At 45.4% G+C, this 14,787-nt stretch overlaps 1 long non-coding RNA gene across 5 annotated transcripts in view; it reads right to left on the reverse strand.

The window, feature by feature from the left end:
• Positions 1-3,906: 3,906 nt before the first annotated feature.
• Positions 3,907-14,787, reverse strand: part of LOC117266590 (uncharacterized) — a 40,708-nt gene continuing 29,827 nt past the window's right edge. For 2 of the 5 annotated variants that reach the window (XR_013493439.1, XR_013493440.1), the window contains exons 6-7: positions 11,428-11,554; positions 3,907-4,108 (exon numbers count right to left, since the gene is read on the reverse strand). This is a non-coding gene — a long non-coding RNA (uncharacterized LOC117266590). Of the gene's footprint in view, positions 4,109-11,427; positions 11,555-12,266; positions 13,927-14,787 lie in introns of those variants that run through there. The other 3 variants (XR_013493441.1, XR_013493442.1, XR_013493443.1) reach the window with 2 other exon arrangements.

Here is a 14,787-nt window from a genome sequence, read left to right on the forward strand (position 1 = left end):
TGAGAGGGAGAGAGCGCAAGGTAGGAATAAAAGTGAGGGAGACGCTGAATAAAAAATAGGATGTAGAGAGAGACAAAGAAGATGTGTGGAGAGAAAGATGATGATGGTGTGGAGAAGATGGAGAGAAGAAGAAAAAGACAGAGAGCAAAGATGTTAACCAACCTTGTCATTGTCCTGACCGGCAGAAGCATACATGTGCACGCTCTCTTGTGCACATTCACATCCTTTAAATGAAACACACACACACACTATTGGCAGCTGTGGAGCTCTATTAATTGATATGACTGTGCTCTCTCTCATACACACACACACAGACACACAGACACACACACACACACACACACACACACACACACTGCCAGTAAGTGCAATTTAAGTGATAGTGAATGTGCGCTGTGAGTGACAGGTGATCTTTCCTAATGACAGCTGGTTAACTGAGGCACCCATTGGGAGGGAGGGGAGTCTACTCCCTGATTGGTTGAACTGTGGAATAGTGCCATCAATCAATGAGTCTGTGTGACTTTATTTACATAGCATTAGCTTGTTAAAGACCACTCTTATGTGATTAACTACTAGAGTTGATTTATCCCTTTGGTTTTTCATGTTGAAGCAGACCCACATAGGACAGGGGATCGTGGTCTGTACTGTGAATTGAATTTTAACTCCTTAAAGCCTTAACCTGCAACTGATACACGCACAGTACCATCTCTGTTCAGCCATAGCAGACTAAATGGTCTGGATATCAACTGCTGTCCATCTTGTGGTGAATACACAACCCATATATTTACTGACCCTGTTTACGGTTGGTTATACAATGTGTTTTGTTGTCTGGACACAAGTGGATAGCCAAGACACATTATTGTTTAAACTTGTGTCTTCTGTCTCCAGCTGACCTAGTTCAGATTTTGTTACGTCACTTCCTCTAGAAGGCCAAAGGACCCTGCCTACAATGATTACGTCTACAACTTTGCCAGTACACATTGGTGGTTGTGTCATTACAGCTGGAGGTATCACTGTCAGCAGAATTGAACACATCTCCTTCTGTAGTGGAGAACCCTAGGGGTGGGTAGTTGGTTCAGGGGTATCACCGAGTCCACTTCGGGGTGTCGGCCAGGACACCACTTTCAGCCAAAACTCCAGAGACTCAATAAAGAGGAGGCCGGTGACTGTGTCAGATCCTGTTTATTTTCCCTCTTACAGGCTGTCTGGTTCTGTGGTTCTGCACATAAGAATGACAAATACATAATGGATAAATCATAAAGAAACCACTTAGCTCAGATTGAATGAACATAAAACAACATGAGCACTGGCACAATTACAGCTCTGAACACATCCCAGCTAACCAGCCCACCCATAGATCAACACATATGAACACTCTCAGCACCAACACAACACTCCACGTAACATCGCGCTGAATAACCGGCATGATAACGATCGGTATAAACACGGGCATATCACATGACACTCGATACACTCGTCGGAGACGTACGCTAGCGGTTATAACTAGCATACGCGGCCGCAGCATGGCGAATACTACAGCCACACATCATCCGGCTCATACATCCACCACTGCAGCAACATAATCCAGCACACTCACAATACACACACGTACTTACATGCTTCATTCACGCACAGACCAGTCATAACACGAATCGATGACCCGACGGTAACTTCTCACTCCCGTCATTCACCGCGGCCACACACACCCCCTCCCCGACCGAGTGCGGTCGGTTACGATATAAACCCAGCAGAGGGCTCTGCTTCCCCATTAATCAACTAACACCGTTTCTAACATATCTAACAGCAGCAAATATACATTAACTTTGGGGCCTTTTCTACACCTTCTGTAGGGCAAAACAATAGATTGTCATGAAATTCTTCATCCAACTATTTGTAAAATGGGCGAGGTCACTTAAACAACCACAACATCCTGCGCTTACCACACATTTTTCTGTTACATCCTTGTTGGGGACATATCAGGAGGCATTAACGTTTGCACAACAAAAGATATGTGGTCAAATGCATCCCAGATGACCTCAGCAAGTGGTTTGAGTGACTGGATCATAATTCATCTTGGTGGTCATTTACACTTGTATTTAGCGCTGTTCATTTGTGATCCAATAACACAAAGACGTACTTTAAAACCAAGTGTAAACAGGGTCTTTGATTGATGTTTAAATCTATATCTTTGGGAGGATATTAAAGGAAACATTACTGATTGTCAACCAGCTTTGTGTCATTGCAGTGTGTGCAGGAAGTGCATATGAGTGGTGTTTGGTGTCGTCCTGTGCTGCCACCACCAGGAGCTCCCCACCCATACCCAGGTCAATGTCATCAATGATGTGAAATGCATCACCCAGCAGGCTTTTGATGGCAGATGGTAGAACTGGGCAATATGTCATTATTACATCGATACCATGATGTTAGCCTAGATAAAGTTATATTGTAGGTGCAGTCTTGTACTGGTTTTATCACTATATTACAGTAAAGTGATCTAATGTTCTACTATTTGCCTTTACCCACTTAAAGCTACACTTACCTTTCTGGAAATTTTACACTTTTCTTTGTTTAGGTTCAAATGCTATTAATAAGCTGATGGCACATGTAAAATGTAAGTGAATTCCACCAGAGATAAAAACTCATAATTATACCATTCTCATATGGTTCTAAGAAAACTCCGGCCAATCATTTCATTCGGACCAAATGCAATTATTGGCCGAGCGTTCTGTCTGTCTTCCCCACGTGGAGGCCTCCAACTGACGTAACCGCTGGCGTAACATCTCCAAAGACCTCCTAATGTTGTGTTCAGACCAAACACGATGCAAATGTTTGTGTTTGAATGCTAAAATGTTGACTTGCTTCATACGCGCAACTGACAATGAATGAACTTCTGCCAGTACGTCCCTGGCGTCATACGTCCCTGGAAGACCTCAATGCTGATTGGCTGTCGCAGTGTGTATCAGTCGCTGAAATTAAGATTCTTCAGCTTTCGCAAATAAGCGTATGATGCGAAAACGTGCCACTCACTTCATTTGAATCTCTTAATTTACATATTTTGCATCATTCACGTCACATCCATCACATCCATCGTGTCGCCCAGCAGGAATTCACATCTAACCACGTCTTTATATTGACTGTACATGTAATTCACAAATTGTTGTATTCTTGCCTGGTGTGAACACACATAAGAAGGGCCATAAGGTGGCGCAAAACCAACCTTGCAGATCACTCACTGCTGCAAAAAAAGTTACTGCTGTGTTCGCAATAGGGCATTAACAGAAATGTCGATTTGTTGACGTGTCAACGTCAGTGGCACAAGTCAACACCCCCCGGGAGGAGTCAACAAATTGTGTGTTTTTTTCCCCCTCTCTCTCTCTGTGTGCTTGTGTACGGAATGCAATCGCTGCCTCTGATTGGCTTACACTGATACTTTATCCTTGAACATACTCAGGCTTACTATAAGCGGAGCAGACTCCAGTCATTCGGGCTTTCATAGTCGAGCACACTTCTGCGTTGTAGTTTCCTGTAAAAATGTCCGTGAAAAGTCCCCGCAATGTGAAAAATACATACCGAGCAGTCATTGGTGCGCGCGGTCGTAAAATCTGAGCTTTGCGTGCACAGGGCTTGCGGACGTCCGCTTTGAGTCCAAGTCTGACTTGTCGACTCGACTTCGACTTTATTGACAGATAAGTCGACCTGAAAAAAATCAAAGTCGTTAATTCCCTAGTTCACAATGTATGATTCTTATCCATATATCCATATTATAAATGGTCTGCCTGGGTTAACAACTGGGGGGGGTCTCCAGGCATCACCGTTACATACTGTACATTTTCCTATAATGTACAGAAGAGTAGCAACTTTGAGTCAGTATTCACTACCAAGGATCACGCCACAACAATATGGAGTTAAACTTTTTAATGAATGTTCTGAGGTATGAGATGATGTTGATGGTGAGTGAATGTAGAGGGGAGGGGCAAAGATGGATGGAGGATGTCCTCAGCCAGGCTGGTCCGGAGGGTACGCTGGATGCTGGGCAGAAGGAGACTCAGTGTGGGGTTTCCATCTCAGCGTTTTCCACCCAAGCTGATTATGGACGCCCGGACTGTACCTAGAATGAGACATGGGAGAGATATGAACTAGATGGAATTGGAAGGGATGAGAGGAGTAGTGGAGATGATGAAGAGAAGGGGAAAGGGTGGGCAGGTTGAGAGATCTGAGACAAACGGGGCTGGATGGGTTGGCCAGGTATATGTAGGCTTGTCAGGTGATTAGAGGTGTGGTTGAGGCGTGACCCTGCTCCCGAACCTAAGTTAACTAGTTAACTTCATTTCACTAGCAAGGATCACGCCACAACAATATGAAGTTAAATGTTTTAATGAATGTTCTGAGGTATGAGATGATGTTGATGGTGAGTGAATGTAGAGGGGAGGGGCAAAGATGGATGGAGGATGTCCTCAGCCAGGCTGGTCCGGAGGGTACGCTGGATGCTGGGCAGAAGGAGACTCAGTGTGGGGGTTCCGTCTCAGCGTTTTCCGCCCAAGCTGATTATGGACCCCCAAAAGGGTTGGATTTTATAAGCTCAATTGGGTGTGAGCTTGACGTAGATCGTTGAGGTTGTTATGTATGTATGTGCGGTATGTCTGAGAGGACCAGCGACCTAGGACCTGGATGGTTTGATCAGAGATGCCCATTCTGGCTGCGGTGGAGGCTGCACAGATGCGGAAGGAATGGCTCGAATAATGTTTGGAAGAAATGCCTGAAATGCGGAGGACTCTGTGTAGATGTTTCTGGAACCAGAATCGGGTGGCCATTTTTCCTGTTTCAGTGAGAAATAGTGGGTGTTGAGGTAATGCGCTGGAAGCATACCTGGAGTGGATGTATTTTGTCAGCAGCTCGTATGGGCTGAGATAGGAGTTGAGGCGGAAGAGGTAGATGGGGAAGGAAATGCCCAGTTGATCGGTTTTGCTCCTTCAGAGTGTGAATATGAGAGAGTCAGAGGTATGGATGGTTATGTCGGACATACTGGGATGATGAGAAGGGTTGTAAGCAGAAGAAGTTGGGGCGAATTCGGAGCATCTCAGGAACCCAAAGAAAGCCAGCAGGAACATGGATTTGAGGGTTAAGTCGACCATCGGGGACATGTAGCCTGAACGTAGAGTGTGGATGCAGAGGCTGAGAAGGTCAGAAGTGAGTGGTAGGCGTGTAGTTGGAGGCATGGGTTCCTGTTTGCGCAAGCCTTTGACTAGCATGGTAACGTGTGAATAAGAGGTGGCTGGACAAGGGGAGCCAGTGACTAGTTTATGGAAATAGTTGATTCCTGCTAGGTAGGTCTGGATGGTTGATACTCGGATGTTTAAGATGGAATGAGCATGGGTGATGAAGTTGCAGATGGATGTGATGTCGAGAGAGGGAAATGACATCTGGTATGTGGCGTGATATGCTTTAAAAGAGTTCCAGCCAGTTAGATAGGCAGAGAGAGTGCTTGGAGCGAGGATGTTCAGTATGGCCTCTTGTGAGGCGCTTGTGAGGTTTCTTAGCTGTGGAGCTAATTGAATATTGTGGCTGAAAACAGAGGGACTGATGTGGGATGAAGATCCGAGTTTGATCCGAGACAATGAGTCAGCGATGCTGTTGTAATGACCGGGAATGTGAGCTGCCTGGAGAATGAACTGTTGTTGAGCTGAGATTAGTGTGAGTCTGCGTGTGAACTGCATGATGATGGGAGAGCGAGATCGCCCTTTGTTAATGATCTCTACAGCTGCTGTTTTATCTGAGTGGATGAGTATGGATTTTTTTGACCATTCGTGCCCCCAAAGAATGGCAGCTATGATGATGGGATATAGCTCATGGAGTGCGGACGAAGGAGAGCGGGACCCTGAATCGAGAGAGCTAAACTCTGGGGGCCAAGCTGAAGCGAACCACCTCCCTCCATAGTAGCTGCCGAAACCTATGGAGGGAGCTGCATCTGTGTAAAGTTGGATGTCCTCGGGCTGCGTGAGGTAGTCTTCATAAAAGAACGAAATACCATTCCAGGAGGACAGGAAATGCTGCCACATGCGCATTTCCATTTTGCAGGCGTCATCTAGGGTGACTCTGTCGTGGAGTGAGGGGATGGTTGCTGCTTTAGTCAGGAGGTTGGAGAGGAAGGATTTTGCCTGAGGAATTATGCTAATGGCATAATTGAGATGGCCAAGGAGGACTAGCAGCTGGCGTTTGGTGCATCTGTCTGCCAGGAGATAGTTAGACAGGAGCAAAGTGATGCGCAGTATTTTCTCGGCTGGCAGAGAAGCCTGGAAGGAGACTGAATCGAGAGTGATGCCCAAGAACTCAATGGATGTGTCAGGCCCTGAGGTTTTCTCTTCAGAAAGAGGAACACCGAGTTCCGAAAAGGCTTTGATGAGGGTAGTGAGCTCGTGGCGAGGGGGTGAGGATGGTGGAGTGACGATGAGAAAATCGTCGAGGAGGTGTAATACATGAGGGAGTTTGTGGTTGTTGACCAAGATCCAGTAAAGGGCTTCTGAGAGTGAGTCAAAGATCTTAGGACTGCTTCTGCATCCGAAGGTGAGGCGTACTGAGAAGTAAAAACTTTCTTTCCAGCAAACGCCGAAAAAAACGCCAGTAGTCTGGGTGAATGGGCAGAACCTTAAATACACTGGTGATGTCAGCTTTGGAAAGCCAGGCCCTGCGTCCTGCTAGACCAGGGGTCTGCAACCTTTGCCATTAAAAGAGCCATTTTTGCCCAAGAATAATTTAAAAAAATCTGTGTGGAGCCGCAAAACATGTTTGAGCCTTATAATCAAGGTAAATAGCCTATTAAGTCTAAATTAGTGTATACTTATGGTCTAAATAAGCATTTGTTAATATGTTTTACCACAAGGTGGACACTGTGCAGGGCACTATTTATGATTATTTGGTACTTAAATTTTGCAGAGCTGGCAGTGAGAGCAAACAAATCTGTCCACGCACTACTACATTCTCTATTTTATTCACTTTACTTTTTTGGATTTGGCATCCATAGCTAACCAGCCACTGCTATCAAGGTTCAGCAACATTTGGATTCATAGAATGAATTTCCATAGAATTCTTTTCTCAGAGGCTCAAGGAGCCACTGGACAGGGGCTAAAGAGCCACATGTGGCTCCAGAGCCACAGGTTGCCTACCTCTGTGCCAGACGGATGAGAGTGATGGCGTGGTCAATGTTTGTGTATTGCATGGAGAAATCTGGGCATGGTATGACGCTGTTGATGCTCAGAATGTGTGAGCCGTGTGGTGAAGATAGATCAATGATTAGTCTCTTTTTGCCTGAATATTTCCGAGTTGCAACACCTATGGGACTGATGCGGAATATAGGAAATGGGGGACTGTCAAATAGCCATATCATGAAACCCTCTTTGACTTCCTTAGCCAGCAGGGTGTCGACGGTGTGAGGTTCCACGAGAGTGGACTGGAGGTTATGACAGATGTGTGTAGTGTCGGGAAGTACTTCCATACCGGGATGGAAACTGTGTGTGAAGCCATTGATGAGAAAATCAACAAACGGTCTATCAGGATGATGTTGTAGAGCAGTGGCAAAAATGTTTACCTTAATGGGTGTGCAGAGGTGCCGTGCTAGTCATGCTGCATATGTGGTAGGGTTGTGAGGGCAGGTGGTCCTGGCGTGCGCACCTCCGCAGAAGGAACAGACGTGCAGGAAGTGGCAGTTGGAGAGGGAGCAGCCCAGGTGGTTGAAATTATTGCAGACCATCCTTCCTGCCTGGTACAGGACTGGGCGCCCCCGTTTATCTACCCCCTTATGCACTGGGACATTGACTAAGGGACGTAAGTCTGCAGGCTTAGGGATGATGGAAGGTGGGGGTGCAGCTGCTGATAAGCGGTTGAAAACTGAGGTGTCGCGTGAAGAAGAAGGACGTGATCGAGGTGGTGAGGCACTGACTGTGCATGTGGTGGCAGGGTGGGAGGGGGCTCCGCACAACTCGCAGGAGAGGGATGTGCGGGCGGCGAAGATGCGGCAGTATAATTCGGAATCGAGAGTGCCCCAGTATGTTCCTTGGTTAAACTGTTGTATGCGGCCAGCTGCCTGATTAGCGAAATGGACATGGTAAGAGTAAAACCCTGTCCCTCCGAACCATAGCGCGATGTCGAGCACTATTGACAGGTAGTCGTCTAGCTCAGCTTTCCATGCAGGGAAGGCTGAGCAGATGACATCTGCAGAGTGAAAAGGCAAGGGCGAATTCAGTGGGAGTCAAGTCTTTGGACCGAGAAGGTAAAGGGTGGCGGAGCTGCACGTAACTGGAATGAGTGTGAATTTCTTTGGGCTGACTGGTGTCTATGATGGATGGTTGAAGGAGTTGGGCTAGATCAATGCAATTACCAGTAAGAATTTGGTGGTGTAAGGTGGGAGAGACAGGAGAAGGGCGATAGAGTGCTGAAGCTGGTTGGCTGGGTGGTGCTGCTGTGGCGAGAGTGTAGTTAGTTGCACAATTGAAAAAAACATTTGGGTGTTGGGGAAGGTAGGGGGTAGGGAGGGGAAAGGGGGGGTGGGGGGGGGGGGATAGAAAAGTCAGAAGGAGGGAAGGAGGCTGTGCAGCTTGTGGTGGAGCCCTCTGGTTTGTTGCATTGACCTGCTGTGCTGCTGGTGAGAGAAGATAGGGGAGCAGAAGCCATGTTGTTTTGGATAACTGAAGGAAGGGTAGAGGAAGGGATGATGGGATGAAAGGATGCATGTGCACGGGGATTTTGTGAAGCCTGCAAAGACATGGATGAAAAGAATGCTGAGATTAGTTGAGAGAAGCCAGAGACAGACGGAGCAGACACAGGGGACATACAACATCCCCCCGGTTGGGGGGGCTGATGCTGCAGGCTGTGGTTGTGGCGGGGTGACCTGAGTGACGTCACGGCTGGCAACGTGGGCGGTGGTTGGCCCAGGCGTCGAAGCCGGAAGCACGGGAAGCGCGGTTGAGGCAGCGGCAGTTGAAGCAGTACGGTGGAAGGGGATGCCTTTCTCCTTCAGGAACCTTTGGAGATGGGCGACGGTCCAGTTTCTACTGTCGGGCAGTGATTGTGGATGTGGAGACTGCCGGGTTGGAGGTGAAGGCGGAGTGCGAGGGTGCCGTGTTTGTAGACCGGAGGCTCTTCACTGACGTGAGGGAGGCTGCCGATGGGTAGGAGGTGCAGAGGGATGAAGCCGGCCTCCGTGATCCCGCCTGCGGTGACCGGTGTTGTGGATCCTCGCTGAAGGTGGAGATGAGGCCCGGGTTCTGCTGGGCATAGGAGAGATCTTGTTGATGGAGCTCGAACGGCGAGATTGTGGTACGCTGACCACCGAGCGCACCCGGCTCCTGCGGGCCGCTTGGCTGCGGTCCGGTTGCTGCTCCGGAGGAGGATAACCAGTCTCGTACAGTTCGTCGTACAGATCGCTGTCGGAATCAGGTGGACCGATGTGCAATTCGGCGTCCATGGTGGGTGAGTACCTAATCGCTGTATTGACTTTAGTCAAGGATGCTGTTAGCTGTGCGTGAAGCACTGTCTGTCTGAGGATCTGATGAGAGATCTGAGACAAACGGGGCTGGATGGGTTGGCCAGGTATATGTAGGCTTGTCAGGTGATTAGAGGTGTGGTTGAGGCGTGACCATGCTCCCGAACCTAAGTTAACTAGTTAACTTCATTTATACATGACTGATTAACTAAAAAGATACCTGTTAAAATAATGATAGTTTGACCACAGAGAGAAACCCTCAAAATCAATACTCTTTTCTTCTTGTTTAAAGTTTATAATTCATAATTCATAATTAATTAATTAATTAATTAATTAATTAATTAATTAATTGATTAGGCTCTTTTTTTTTCATGTTGGACATATTGATGTTTCCAGCACCTCGCCAAGACTAAGCTGGGTGGAGTGGTGGTTGTCCTACATCATCTACATAGGTCCTCTCTTTGCAATGCTAATTTGGCAATATTATCCAACAAAAGCCTCTGGCAGTAATGCATTCAATAATGACAGTTATCCATTGTGCTCCCAAGTCTCCCAGTTGGGAATATATTATCTTTAATTATTATTATTTTATTTTTTTATTAAATAATTTAGGTTTTTCTTTGGTTTATTTGGGGTTCTGTTGGAGTTCTACTTTGAGAAATCAAATATCCAAGTTCTTATTGCCAAACAACGTCTGAGACTGCTACCCACCTCTGCCTCGAGTAAATACACAGCCCCAGACTCCATGCTGCAAATCACAGTCTGAGCTGGGATTTGAAACGATGCAGCATTTAAAGTACCTGGATGTTCCCCAAACCTTATCATATTTCGGTGGAATCTTCAACTTGAACACCAAACTGTCTGTCTGCCTAGAGCTCATTAAAAAAATCCAGAACCCCACTCTCTTGTGTCCCATGTTGAGTTCTCTTGTCCCACAGGTTTTGCAACCATGCTTCACTTTCTTTAAAAACTGTTCAACTGTTCTGTATACATGGAAGAGAAGCCTCATGTGTCCTTGCCTACTGTGCCATCTGGATGGCCTGCACTTATCTGATAAAACAGTAACTGTAGCAAAATGACTGGTTCCTCTCATCTCCCGCAGTCACCTTCAGGCAAAACACTGCTCGTGTGTGCGTGTGTGTGTACTGTATGTGTGTGTGTGCATGTATGTGTGTGTGGGGGGAGACCAGGGCAGGACACTAATAAGCACTACTTTGTCCATGTATGTCCTTGTCCTAGTTTAGCAGAAAGACACAGAAAGAGAAAGAGGGAGTGAGACAGAGCCTGGAAACATCATTATGACCTGCCACTGTACTTTGGGAACAGGATGTCTCTGAAGCAATGTGAGACACACACACATGCAGAGATTATTACTGAGGTGTCTCCTGTACCTTCAGTGTAAAAATGTGAAGACAAGTTCACATCAGGTAATATCTATAACCTTCACCTTTTCATCAGATTGCATACAGAAGTATATCATGATGTACAATGGTAGAGTAGCTCACCTACACTATGCTTCTTTCAGTTTTTGTTGTGAGTTGACTTAAAGTGAAAACAAAGTGCTTTAATTCTGCTATCATTACTTAAGTGTTTGATGTAGCCCGTTCTAAATCAAGGCCGCGTTCTTAATTCTGCTTCAAAATGCTGAATAAACAGTATGGTTACTTTAGGTTATAGTGTGCACAGCTGCGTTTGTGGGGGTGGTATAAGCACATAAAGGAACTTTGTAGTTTCCTGAGGTAATGGCAGTGGAGGATGCTGCTGTTGGTGTGTGAATGGGCGAAAAAGTAAAGTTGTGAAGCACTTTAGATAAAAATGTTAAATGAATACAGTCCATTTACCAAGAAAGCAGGTTAGTGGGAGGAATCGAGTTGTGAAGGATGCACTATTTGCATATACATAGAAATGACAAAACACATTGTAAGTAGGGTGAGGTGAGGAAACTGTCCCACCTGTTTGAAAGTTGAAACAACACCTTTGTTACCGGTTTGAATATTTGTCAGTGATGCTCAATGTCTGTAGCAGTGGCGGCTGGTCAATAGAGGGCACTAGGGCACTGCCCCACCACTCTCCCCACATCTAAAAAATAAAATAAAAATACTTTGTAATATATATACATTTTTCAGATGAGCAAGATAAATATGATGTAGTTAGTGAGTAAAATGTATCATCTGCAATAAAAATTAGTTGTCTTAAGTTACTGATTGGTCACGTGTTTCCTCTCTGGGGTGCAAGAATCTTTGCCCATAGACTCTCGTTGTAAGTTGTACATGCGCAGTTCACTCCTTTTCAATACAAGAGATAGGAGCTGGCTGAATGCAGCTGATTTACGTCCCACCCAATTGCAAGCGGGATGACGTCACAGCTGTCTGTCATACAGTGCGGAGCAGAGCATGTGAGCGGAGTGGACCGGATGAAAATTTCCACTCCTCGCTCGCAGACCTGTCACTTTGCGCCACTCGTCCACTCCGCTTGATTCTGCGCATTCTTCGCTCCGCTCCGGTCCACTCCATCATAAATTTTATCCCGCTCCACTTGCTCACCACTCCGCTCAAAAAAACTGCGTCCTACTACCCTAACCTGTAATCTTCTATTCACAAATAATACATGAGCTTGGTAGATTCGATTCTGTCTTTCCCCAGGCTACGTAATTTCATTTCATTTAAAAAATACCACAACCCAACTCAACTAAGACATAAAGGTAATATTTCGTTTTTAAGCCGACAAAAACAGTGAGACCATAGGTTATTAATTTAAAACGTTTTATTTTTCAACCAAGAGAGACAAAACTGAGAAAACTGAGCAGAACTAGAGCTCCCAAAATTGTCATCAGTCTTCTAAAAGACCTGAGCAGCCAGAATCATAGTTTACTCCATAGTTTTGAAAGTAGGCTTGCATCTCTGGTCTGGCATACTTCAGTGAATTTGCGATTTATCTCATCCAAACGCTGGACGGACCAATGAACGCTGGGGGTGGGGACAGGTCTAGCGATTAGCCAATCAGCGCCACGCTGATGTCAAGCTGTACGCTGGTGGGTAACTGGTGAGGATAGCAACAATGGCGACCTCTACAGATCCTACAGACCACATTAATGATGCTATCGAGGTATTTCGCCACTACTCGCGTTAATGGAGGACCAAATTAAGGAAGCTGCTAAACTGGATTTAACGGCGATGCAGCTGGGCGTGCATGACAACGGAGACATTTTAAACGGGCAATGCTCACTTGTTTTCGGCACCCCCGATGCATGGATACTAATGACGTCAGATTCTGGGTGAGTCGTTGATCTCTACTGATTGGTTAGGGAAAAAATCAAATTCCCTCCCCCTTGTAAATCGCCTTCAATGGAAGCCATGTCAGACTGAAGGTTCTGGGAGCTTCAGTCTGACACTCAGGCTAGGTGTGCACAGGTGCAAAGATGCATTCTGGGTGGGGCATGGGCGACCGGAGCAAAATTGGAGCACGAGATAAGGCTCCGCTCCACCTTTAAAAAAAAAATAGCCGCTCCTCGCTCAACACAAAATACTTCCGCTCCCTGCTCCGCTCACATGCTCTGGTGTGGAGTGACAAGCTTGAGTTTGAGCGAGAGTTGGCGACGGAGAACAAGATGGAAATGGAGAAAAAGAAAGCAAATACAGTGAAGTCTTTAAAAACAACACCATTTGAGAGGAGGATGTTGCAGGAGAAGCTCGAAGTGAAAGAGCTTGGACCTGATCAGCCGGACATCACAATTACTCAACAGTCCACATACCGAGGAAGACAATACAAAAAGTAAAACACTGCACTACATGTCATTATAATGTTGCTTTTGTTGTTTTCATTTATTTAACAAGGTCTGTTCTGATTTTTTTGGTTAGTTATAAAGATTGTTTTCTGTTGCTTTGGGATAGCTGAAATCCTTTTTGGCATTAAATATACTGGTGTGATACATGTTTTCTTGATTTTTGGTATATGTATATTTGGAGCTTGGTATAGCCCCCCTGGAGAAAATGACACCAGCTGCCTCTGGTCTGTAGAGTGCTGTATTAAGCACTCTACAGACAACATTTCCGACTTTTATCACAAAGTATCAAAGGTAATGTATTTGTGTGTGAGATTAGTACTACTGCAATTGTTTGTCAAAAAATGTGTCACAATACAAGACAAATGCTAATCAGTTTGAAATACTGTAGGGAGCAATTGAACAATTACTGTACAGGTGGCAGGCTGCACAACTCCAACTACTTAGTGGTGGTCAGGTTCCCTGTTAGCATTGGGTTTAAATCAGAAATATTGACAAATAGGTGCTTTGTCTCTTCCCTTTGACATCCAATCCTCTGCCATCGTGTTGCTGGTCAATATGCTTTCTCCCATCACAAGTGAAATCTGACTCCTGCAACTCCGCTGCTGCATTACAGAGCAGATACTTTCAGTTTACAACTGTAGCGTCTGTCATCCAACTAGGTAGCCATCTGTTTAAAAAAAAGCAAAGGAACAGTGTTGGCAGTGAACAAGAAATGTAATTGCTGTATGCCCTAAGAACATGGCAAGCCTAGTTGTCAGTGCCCTTAATAATGATACATAGAAGGGCTCTCTGATCTGACTCCTATGATCAGGACAACATCATTTGACTCCTAAAAAAGTTCCAAAAGTTAAAATGACTTCTTTGTTAAGGTTAAGGGACCTTTGTTGTAACGGTGATAATGATAAACACGTGGTTAAGGGTTCAACGTTGACTGTCAGTTGGAAACAAGAAATGACAGACAGCTCTTCTGGGCAGGGAGCTGAACGGATATTGAAGCTTCTCTATCCTATCTACAAAGCCAGACTCCATTAATAAAAACAGTCATTTTACCTCTACCCAGATTATGCTGCACAAGTTGTGTGAGGGTGTGTAAATGGATTTTTTGATGTGTTTTTGTTGTTAAAAGCGGACCCCTATGGCTTCAATTCATCGAGGAATTTCTCTATGGATAGGATTTGGATTTGAAAGTTTTTCTTCACAAATTCAGCGTAATATGTCTGCAGAGAGCAGCTCACAGTAACCTGGTTACTGTGTGTCCTTAACCTCTACCTTGTGAATTATTGTCTTGTGTTAGAACAACGTGATGTGCTCCTCTGTATCACATACGTAACTAATGACAAGAACATTTCTAAATGAAATGGCATTCCAGTTCCTGTTCCTGTGTGCAAATAAAAAAAGAATGCTGAATAAAAGTACAGTTTTATTCAACAGCACTTGACACAGCAGTGTGCACTCATCAAAAGCTTTTTCTTTCTAGTGTCTCAACTGACTTTCAAGGTAGAAGGTAAAGCTATGAGAAGATGAATAT

The sequence above is a fragment of the Epinephelus lanceolatus genome, chromosome 15, assembly GCF_041903045.1.
Source record: "Epinephelus lanceolatus isolate andai-2023 chromosome 15, ASM4190304v1, whole genome shotgun sequence".
Taxonomy (NCBI): Eukaryota; Metazoa; Chordata; class Actinopteri; order Perciformes; family Serranidae; genus Epinephelus; species Epinephelus lanceolatus.